The 11,082-nt window shown below is 40.8% G+C and overlaps 1 pseudogene; it reads right to left on the bottom strand.

The window, feature by feature from the left end:
- Positions 1 to 2,690: 2,690 nt before the first annotated feature.
- LOC123325802 lies at positions 2,691 to 2,788 on the bottom strand (annotated as a pseudogene).
- Between the last annotated feature and the right edge of the window lie 8,294 nt (positions 2,789 to 11,082).

Raw genomic sequence — 11,082 nt, 5'->3', positions numbered from 1 at the left:
TCTTTCTCTATCGCTAAATTTTTTTAAAAAGATTTTTATTTATTTATGAGAGGAGAGGCAGAGGGAGAGGGAGCAGACTCCTCACTGAGCAGAGAGCTCGATGTGGGACTAGAACCCTGTACCGTGAGACTTGATCCCAGGACCCTGGGATCATGATCTGAGCCGAAGACAGATGCTTAACTGACTGAGCCATCCAGGTGCCCTCTATTGCTAAATTTAGGTTCAATGTTCATTCTACCATGCCCTGTTCCTTATGTTTCATTGTACCTTCAACAGCCCCTGTCACATGACTGATCATCTGACCCTTCACCTGGGGGTAACCCAGCAGGATGGGACTGGGGCTGGGCTGGGCTGGCTTTGGGCTTGGGCTAGAGAGGCAGACAGAAAGCCCCAGGCCATGTTTGAGGTACAAGGACAGAGATCCAAAGTGGTAGAGCCAAATTTGTTCTCAGGTCCAAGAGGTGACCTCAGAGCCAGATTATGGGATAATTTCAAACACAGATACTAATCCATGTGAAAAGATCTGTTAACAAAAGAGAACCATGGTCTGGAAAGTTTATTGGTGTATTAGCCTGTTTGGTTGCTATAGCAAAATACCATAAACTAGTATTAAACAACATAAATTTATTTCTCACAGTTCTGGAGGGTGAAGTCCAAGATCAGGGTGCAGCATGGCTGGGTTCTGGTGAGAGTTCTCTTCCTGGCTTGCAGATGGGTGCCTTCTTGCTATGTCCTCACATGGCAGACAGCAAATGAGCTTTCTGGTTTCTCCACGAGGGCCCCACTGTCATAACCTCATCTAACCTAATTACCTCCCAAAGGGCTCAGCCCCAAATACCATCATATTGAAGCTTGCTTCTCCCTCTCCCATTCCCCCTGCTTGTGTTCCCTCTCTTGCTGTGTCTCTCTCTGTCAAATAAATAAAATCTTTTTAAAAAGAAAAAAGATCTTAGTAGCTAGGCATATTTTTTCCTTGGTTTATTCTGTATATATGTATACTTGTTAATTTATTTCTTCTCCTTCTCTTTTCCCTTCCTGTGCTCTTCCATATAGGATGAGTTGATGATAGTTAACCTTATATTTTGTTTTTAGATTACAGGACATCAAGGGGGGATCGTGACTGAAAAAGAAAAAGGATGACCATCATAAAGACAACAAAAATGACTGATAAAACTTTGGGTCTCCTCTTTTGAGGGGAGATGGTAAGGCATCTTTGTAAGAGAGATAGTCACAGCACATTAGGTACAAGCATTATATTGTCATTATCATCGTTTGGAAACTAAATGAGAGTAAAATGGTATGTATGGATCCTGAGTACCTAAAATAATGAACTGCACTACACTGTCTACTGGCAACTCAGCATCCCACTTCTGTACTCCCCCAAGAGCTAGGAATTCTGGAAAATATTTCTTAGAATCCCTTGACAACTGTTTTGCATGTTAGATTCCACAAATGAGAGGCACTTGCATGAAATTTAGAGAACAGAAGAGAGGCAGCTTCTTCAAGGCTATTCAGACTTTAGGACAACATCCATTCATGATAAAAACCCACTCCAGAGTAGTCAACATAATAAAGGCCTTATAAGACAAACCCACAGGTAATATCATACTCAAGGGTAAAAAACTGAGAGCTTTTCCCCTAAGTTCAGGAATAAGACAAGGATGTCCACTCTCACCCCGTTTATTCAACATAGTACTGAAGTCCTAGCCACAGAAATCAGACAACATAAAGAAATAAAATGTATCCAAATTGGTAAGGAAGAAGTAAAACTCTATTTACAAATGACTATGCAGCCATAGAAAACCCTAAAGACTCCATCAAAAACCTACAAGAACTGATAAATGAATTCAGTAAGGTCACTGGATACAAAATCAATGTACTGAAATTAGTTGCATTCCTATACACTAATAATGAAGCAGCAGAGAGTGAAATTCAGAAAACAATCCCATTTGTAATTGTGCCAAAAACAATAAAATATCTAGGAATAAACTTAACCAAATAGGTGAAAGATCTGTACTCCAAAAACAATAAAACACTGATGAAAGAAATTCAAGACAATACAAAGAAATGGAAAGACATCCCATGCTCATGGGATGGAAGAACAAATATTGTTAAAATGTCTATACTACCCAAAACAATCTACAGATTTAATGCAATTCCTATCAAATTACCAACAGCATTCTTCACAGAACTAGAACAAACAATCCTAAAATTTGTATGGAACCACAAGACCGTGAGTAGCCAAAGCAATCTTGAAAACAAAAAACAAAAAACAAAAAACAAAACTGGAGGTATCACATCCCAGACTTCAAGTTATATTACAAAGTGGTAGTAATTAAAACAGTATGGTGCCAGCATGAAAATAGACACATAGATCAATAGAATAGAATAGAAAACCAGAAATAAACTACAATTATATGGTCAATTAATCTTCAACAAAGGAGGAAAGAATATACAATGGGAAAAAGACAGTCTCTTCAACAAATAGTGTTGGGAAAACTGGGCGGCTACCTGCAAAAAAACCCAAAAAACTGGACCATACCAAAATAAACTCAAAATGGATTAAAGACCTAAATGTGAGATCTGAAATCATAAAAACCCTTGAAGAGAGCACAGGCAGTAATTTCTCTGACATTGGCTGTAGCAACACTTTTCTAGATATGTCTCCTGCAGCAAGAGAAAGCAAAAATAAACTATTGGGACTATACATTAATTTGTGTGTCATTCTTGCACAGGGACAATCTCTGCATTGTTCCAATTTTAGTATATGTGCTGCCAAAGTAAGCCCTCTATTGGGACTATATCAAAATAAAGTTTCTGAACAGTGAAGGAAACAACAAAACTAAAAAGCACCCTAATGAATGGGAGAAGGTATTTGCAAGTGACATATCCAAAAAAGGATTAGTATCCAAAATATATAAAGAACTGATACAACATCCAAAAAACAAATAATCTGTTTAAATGGGCAGAAGACATGAACAGATATTCTCCAAAGAAGATATCCAGATGGCCAACAGACACATGAAAAAATGCTCAACATCATTCATTAACAGGGAAATGCAAATCAAAAGTACAAAGAGATATCACCTCATACCTGTCAAAATGGCTAAAACACAAGAAACGACAAATGTGGGTGAGGATATGAAGAAAAAGGAACCCTCATGCACTCCTGGTGGGAATGCAAACTGGTACAGCCACTGTGGAAGACAATATGGAGGTTCCTCAAAAAGTTAAAAATAGAACTACCCTATGATCCAGTAATCACAGTACTTGGTATTTACCAAAAAAATACAAAAACACTAATTCAAAGAGATACATGCACCCCTATGTTTATTGCAGCATTATTTACAATAGCTAAACTATGGAAGCAGCCCAGTGTCCATTGATAGATGAATGGATAAAGAAGATGTGGTATACCTATACAATGGTATATTATTCAGCCATAAAAAAAAGAATGAAATCCCGCCATTTGCAACAACATGGATAGAGCTAGAGAGGATAATGCTAAATGAAATAAGTCAATCAGAGAAAGACAAATGCCCTATGATTTCACTCATATGTGGAATTTAAGAAACAAAACAAATGACCAAAGGAAAAAGAGAGAGATAGAGAAACCAAGAAACAGACTGAAATATAGAGAACAAACTGGTGGTTACCAGAAGGGAGGTGGGTGGGTGGGGGATGGGTGAGATAGGTGATGGGGATTAAAGAGTACACTTAACATAATCAAAAAAAAAACTATTCAAACTTTCCCTAACACTCTCCTCAAAGCTCTTCTACTGTCTGCCCAGTTCCAAAGCCACTTTCATATTTAGGTGTTTATATTATGGCAGTGCCCCACTTCTAGTAATAAAATCTGTATTAATTATCTATCACAGTGTAACAAATTACCTGAAATTTTAGCAGCTTAAACTGATGAACACTGATTATCTCACGGTTTCTTAACTCAGGAATTTGGAAGTGACTTAGCTGAGTGGTTTGGGTTCAGAATCTCTCATGAAATTGCAGTCAAAATGTCAGCCAGAGTATAGGCATCCGGAGGCTGACTGAGGCTGGAGGATTTGCTTTCAAGATGGCTCACTCACATAACTATTGGTCAAAGATCTCATTTTCTTGATGACTGTTAGCAGGACTCCTCAGTTCCTCAACTCATGGATCTCTCCATGGGTTGCTTGAGTGTCCTCATGACATAGCAGCTAGCTTCTTCTGGAGCTAGTGATCTGTAGGTGCCAAGGGGAGGCTGCCCTAAGATGCGCCACTCTGGCACGAACATCATTTTGAGTTAAAAACAATCAAAACCCAGTAGAATCAGGAAAAGCTCTTTACATCCCCCTCAACGTGGCTTGGCTTGTACTAGGAAGAGTTATTAACAGATTCTTCTTTACCTGATTCTTCTTTACCTAAGTAAGTAATCTATATAATAGGGCAACCTTTGTTTTCTAAACATCTCCTCTCACCTTCTTGCTACTGGTCTTTCTCCCCCTTGTATCCTCAGGTTCCTATCCCTCCCCTTAGCTCATACAAGGCTCCTGTTGCCTCACTGTCTGTAATTTCCATGTCTGTGTGGATTCCCTGTACAAACACTATTAAATGTGATTTTCTCCTGTTAATCTGTCTCATGTCAATTTAATTCTTAGTCCAACTAGAAGGACCCTGTAGGGTAAATTATTCCTATCTGACAGATCCAAGAGAGAGAGCAAAGAGGAAGCCGCAGGGCACTTTATGACCTCATCTCAGAAATGACACACCATCACCTCTACTTTATTCATTTGAAGATGTCACTAAGTCTAGCCCTCAGTCCAGGGACAGAAATGAATCTCTACTTCTGGAAGGGAGGAGCATCAAAAAATTTGTGAATATATTTTAAAACCACAAGTTCTCTTGAAGCATTTGATCTAAAGAGACTTAGGGAGGAAAGGAGTTCTTAGCAGTTTTGATGATATAGTAAGAAAGAAAGTCATCCAGACTCAGGATGAGGCCAGTGAACCAAAGGGTAGTCATGACACAGAAGTATTTTGACTCTGAAATTTAGGAGAAATTGGGAAAAGAGTCAAGTCAGTTTTTTGCAATTTTTCCATGTGTCTCTCCCTTTTAACTTAAAATTACATTTGAAAATTACATATTCTGTCATCATGTCAGATTCTCAATACCACAGGGTAACACAGATACACCTATTTTCATACTATTTTAACTACCATGACTCCAAAAAGTTTTCCATCCTTGATATTAGAGCTTCCTCTCAAACCTCACAGCCATTTCCTTCATCCAACATGTCCATCCCCTCTACCTCTGAGCTAAAGAGCCTCTGAACTTACTACTGCCCTCTGATCACACATCTAGAGTCCCTCCTTCACCCCCAGATTAGTCCCCAAGCCCCAACCTCAACAACCAGAACCAAAAGCTGAAATTCTCTTCTGTCTCTCCTCTGAATTAAGACTTTGTCAATAATTACCCATTTATACCTCATCTTTCTAAAATACAGATATAATTATATCCTCTTCTGCTTAAAAATAGAGACTTAAGGGATGCCTGGGTGGCTCAGTCGGTTAAGTGTCTGCCTTTGGCTTGGGTCATGATCCCAGGGTCCTGGGATCCAGTCCCTCATCAAGCTCTTTGTTCAGTGGGGAGCGTGCTTGCTCCACCTGCTTGTGCTCTCTCTCTGGCAAATAAATAAATAAAATCCTTTAAAAAATGGAGACTTAAATGGCCCCCCAATACCTATAACAAAGTCTATAAATGGCCTTCAGGAAATCTGTGAATTCCTGACATTTTTGTCATAGGTACATCATTTGGGGAACAAGCCTATGGCTTTAAATGGATCCCCCAAACAGTAAGTTACCACAAAATGTCAAGAACCACCAGCTTCCAGGAAAAAGGCCTGACTCAACAAGGGGCAAGAGAATCATCAGAATTTGACTCCACCCTTCCTTTCCCTTCCATATCTTATGTCACAGCTATGACTCGTCTTTCCCTAGTCTACCTGTATGTTCATGCTTCCTTGCCTTTGTTTCTGCCTTTCTCTCTGCCTAGAATACCTTGCTTTCTTTTCTGCTAGGAAAATTAGTATGCGTGCCTTGGAACCCAGCTCAAATGTCATATCCTGGGGGAATGAATGATCTAAGCTGTAATGCGTTTTGTATATACTTCTAACATAATTGTAATTGTTTCTTCACTCTTCTGATTAACCCTGGACTGAAATGATCATCTCAGAGTTAGAATGAGTCTTATTCAAATTTATATCTCCAAGGCCTAGCATAGATCATACTAGGGCCTACTGTTTGTCGGGTAGGTGGATGGGTGTTAGCTTGGACCACTGCCTGACAGAACAGGATAACCTCCCTGTGAGCATTCCCCTGCAGACCCCCCATAAACTGAGGACCCTAGTTTCTTCTCCCCCTAGTGCTTTGCTCTGTAGTGAGCTTTGTTCTTTTAGATCTTACTGACCAGTAAAATTTTAAAAATAATTTTGGAGATCAACATAGGATTGCCAATTTTTAATTTTCCAAGTAAAGACTTTAGAAGAAATTATCACTTACCTTCTCCATCACGTTATAAGAAAAGTCACTTTAAAACCTCAAAAGTATGAAGGACATAATCTCAGCCTAGAAGATAGTCCTTTGAATTAAATACATTTAGCCTTTCAAAAAGCTTACCACATTTACCTTATTTTCTCTCATTCCATGATGAAAAATTCCTGTTTATCAGTTCTAGAATAATGTTTGGAAACCATTGATTTAGACCTTTGCTTCTGAAAGGTGACTCCTGCATTCTTCCTCAGGAATGAGTTTTTGGCCTCATGACAGGGACAGTCCTGTAGGATCTCCCCATGGGTTTCTTGTTGTGGGAATAGAAAGAAGTACCTGGAAATAAGAGACCAACTAATGCATATTGAGCACTTACCATCACAGTTAAAAACTCAAGAATGCAAGAAATGCAACTTTATCTCTTTTTCTTACTGAATTTATTTTCTATTTGAATATGTCCCACTGGGTGACAAATACCATCTTAACTTGGGGTCCCTCTCCCTTTCTTTCATCTTTGATCCAGGGGACTGATTTAGTACACAGGCAGGGCTAGATGAAACCTCCCAAGGTCTCAAACACTGATGAGATTATGATGTCTCATATGTAACTGAAAAAATTTTAAATACGTATAGCTCATTATTTCCCAACAAAGTTCTCATTTTTTTCTCTCTCTCTCCTGAAATCATCACTTCAGTGCTTCTTATTCTTTCAAAAACTGTCTTACATTTTGGGGTAGATGCTTTGTTTCCCTGGTGTCCTTGGTAAGTTCCAAGCCTACCAGTGGGGTCATCTGGTTCTGCTCATTGGTCCTTAGCATCCACTTGGATATATTTGATTTTATTGTGGGTCCATACAGATCACCACAGAGTCATTCTCACACACAAGACTGCCTCAGATCTGAAGGCTCTTTATGCCACATCTGAGCCATTCAGGGTTAGAATTTCTTTCTTCAGTGTAAAACTTTGATCCCTTTTAAAATGCAACACTTATTACTATATCAGTCATCATACTTTGTACAGACAGAGGAGCTGAGGGAATAGCAGGGTGGACAATAGGCAGAGAACAGGAGGACACTGTATCATATTATTTTCCATTGGCTCAAATGCTCTTATTTTTTTTTTAGCTTTCCTTTCTGATTCTTGCACTAGATTATAGGGCTACGAGAACAACACATCTATCTTATTTTCATTACTATGGCCCCAGAACCTAGAACAGTGCCTGCCACGTAGGAGGACCTCAGTAAATATTGTTGATCTAATGAATGAGAATGACGGGATAAGAACAACACAAAGAGGTAGAAGAGTGTCAGAGTGAGGGGGCTGGAAGTGCTAAAAATAAACTTCAATTCTTTTACAGTTCTGGTGGAAGTTTGTATCAGTTTTCTCTTGGAAAGTTTCGTTCCACTGAAGCAAGAAATGCCTCTTCCTTCTACCATTCCGTGTGTGTGTGTGTGTGTGTGTGTGTGTGTGTTTAGGGTGGGGAGGGGCAGAGTGTTTAGGGTGGGGAGGGGCAGAGGAAAGAGAGAATGTTAAGCAGGCTCCATGTGGGGGTAGGGGCTCGATCTCAGGACCCTGAGATCATGTCCTGAGCCAAAATGAATAGTCCGATGCTTAACCAACTGAGTCACCCAGGCTCCCCTCTTGTGTTTTTTTTTTCTGATTGTTGCCTCTGGTCTAGTTGTTTCTCCTAGCTGGAAAACTAAACTATTTTGGGCAAGCAGTATCAGTATATACCTTTGCAGCTTCCCAATCCGGATATAAAGCACTTTGAGAGCTAAAAGATCCTAGTTTATGGAATGAATGAATGAAACTTGAGTCTGAATATCCAGAGAATCTCTGAGGAATGGGCTCCCTCTTGGGGCTTAAGGCCAAAGTGGTGTCTCTCAGACTGAGTCTTATCCAGCCTCAGCATTCCACATCCACTTCCTGCGGGGGCAGCACCTCCTAGTGGAAGTCCAGGGGTGCTGCCTCCTCCTTAGATGCCCCAAATAGGGCCTCTTGGTGACTCCCTCCCAGAGCTCCATCTTGTCATCCTCAAAACCATAATGTTACTCCCCTAGATGAGGTCCGGTAGACTCTAGCAGGTCCCTTCTAGTAACCCCAAGTACCGACAAGGTGAACAATGAAGGGCTCCATTCCAGCCGAGTGTTCTAGACAACAGCAGCACTTCTCAAACTTGAATGTGCAGATGAATCACCTGGGAAGGATCTTGTTAAAATGAAGATTCTGATCTAGTAGTTCCGGGAGCTACCAAGGCTGTTGGTCCAGTCTGTACTGCACCTCTGCGGTGACCAGCCCCCAGATGCACCAGGTGTGACCCGGAAGCCATGGGGTTGGCTGTTTATGCAAACACTGAAGCTGATAAATTACAGTTGTCCCCTTCAAGGATTGCCCCTCAAAAGTCAACACACTGGGGGCACCTGGGTGGCTCAGTCGGTTAAGCCTCTGCCTTCGGCGCAGGTCATGATCCTGGGATCCTGGGATCCCCTGCTTGGCAAGCTCCTCCCTCTCCCCCCACCCCATGCTTGTGCTTTCTCTCCCTCTCTCTCTCTCTCAAATAAATAAATAAAATCTTTTTTAAAAAATAGAATACTGTGTGTTAACTATACTGGAATTAAAATTAAAAACTTAATAAAAATAATGTTTAAAATAAAAGTCAACACACTGATACCAAAAAATATTTTGCTGGAATGTTGCCTAAAACATTTTTGGAATGTTCGTTGAAGCCTGTTGCACCTTAAAAACTCAGTTTTTCTTTTTCTTTGAAGGTGGATTTAAAAGCAGTCAAAAAACATTTCAAAATAAAATGTGACTATAAATATTGAGATGGATTTACTTATATGACTTATAAATTAGACCTGAAGGTAATCCCCAAACAAGAGCTCCAAAAGTATTTGGGGTAGCTGATTGGAGAAAGTGGAATGTCTACTTTGAAATACAACACTCATTTAGCTGCTTAGTACCATTGCGGTCCTTTTTAAGTTGTTGATTTTATTATGTCCTTTTAAAGGAGTTGATTTCATTACTAGTTTATTTAAGCAAAACAAATAGGGCTTAGTGAGTAGCAGGCACTGTTGCTTTACAAATATTAACTCATTTAATTCTCATAATAAGCCTGCTTTTATTCCCATTTTACAAATGAGAAAACTGAGGCACAGAGACATTATGTGGCTTACCTAAAGTTACCCCGCTAATTAAAGCAAGAGTCAGGATTCAAACCCTAGGGAGCCTGCTTCCAGGTGTCACTGGCTTAATTATTAAGCTATGCTAACCTTAATTAGAGTTAGGACTAGCCTAAGGAGTGTCAGCTACTACAGAGTCCATCAGAAGGAAAAGAAAAAAATTAAGTGACTTACAATGGAGACAGGAAGCCTACAAAAAATAACAAATCCAACCCAAACAGAAACAGCTGGAGCTGGAATGTGTGAATAGAGAGGTCTTAGACCCCCCTGTCTCCTTCCTGGTTCTGATACCTAGGAAAGACCTCAAGGTGGAAGGGATAGCAAGTTCTCAGGTAGACCTTCTGCTATTCTATTCTCTCATGCACTGAGCTGTCTGTTTTGTGGCTTTAAACTCGTCAAATTTAGGGAACAGGGATCTGGGAGACCCTAGGAAATTACAGCCTGCCGTAGTGTCTCGCTTTTTACATGCTGTTCAGTGAGTCTTTGCTGATGGACTGTGGGTAAAGGGGGCCCAGCCCCAGCGAAACGTCCATCTCTTCCAGGAATGCTTCCTGACTTGCCCTGCCACCTCCAGGTCCCCTGAGAGGAGCTGGAGAGGCTCATTCCTCACTCAGTCCTACCTCATTCCCTCCCTGACAGTGACACAGCCGCCAGCAGCCACCTGAGAGCCAAATCCAAAACTCACTTCCATTTTGCCTAACGCCAAATGACAGACCCGAATTTGCAGAGCTCGGATTTTTTAAGTGCACATAAAACCAACCAACAAATGAAATTTGCCTTTAAATCTGAGGTAGATCAGGAAAAAAAAATCCGCCAGGAGAAAACACCCTCTCATGTAGGAGGCTGTGGAAGTGGAGGCCACAAGCCCCTCGTTAGCACCCCTCACAGTGGGTGTGGGAAACAGTGCCTCTAGTGTGGTCATGTTTTTCACTGGTCACAGGATCTGAACCAGAAATGGTTCACCGTATTGTCTAATCTGCATTCTTCTAACCCTTAAAAAATGTTTGCCCCTTGTTCCTATAACCCCTACACTCAAAAGTATTGAAGTTGTAGCAGGGTGAGGCTTTTCTGAGGATCTGGTGTACGGTTTGACCACTGACAGCGGCCAAATGAGTTAAGAGTACCACACAGAACGACGTCCTAAAACAATCATACAGCGGGGAGGATGGAGGTGGGCAGCTTCACTCGCTCTTAGAGAATTAGAAAGAGGAATTAAAGTCCCAGAGATCCGCAGAACTTCTGTCCGCTTTTGCCGCATTCTAATTTCGGCCCTAAACCTAACCTACTATTAAAGGGGGCAGTCGGGGCACAGCCGTGGGAGGCAATGTGGCTTCCCAAATCTAAAAAGGCGCCCTTGCCGTGCCATTGTTCCCACAA

This window comes from Neomonachus schauinslandi, chromosome 9 (assembly GCF_002201575.2).
Source record: "Neomonachus schauinslandi chromosome 9, ASM220157v2, whole genome shotgun sequence".
In the NCBI taxonomy this organism is placed as follows: Eukaryota; Metazoa; Chordata; class Mammalia; order Carnivora; family Phocidae; genus Neomonachus; species Neomonachus schauinslandi.
The sequence above is the reverse complement of the archived record's forward strand: the minus strand, read 5'-3'. Positions and strand labels throughout refer to the sequence as shown.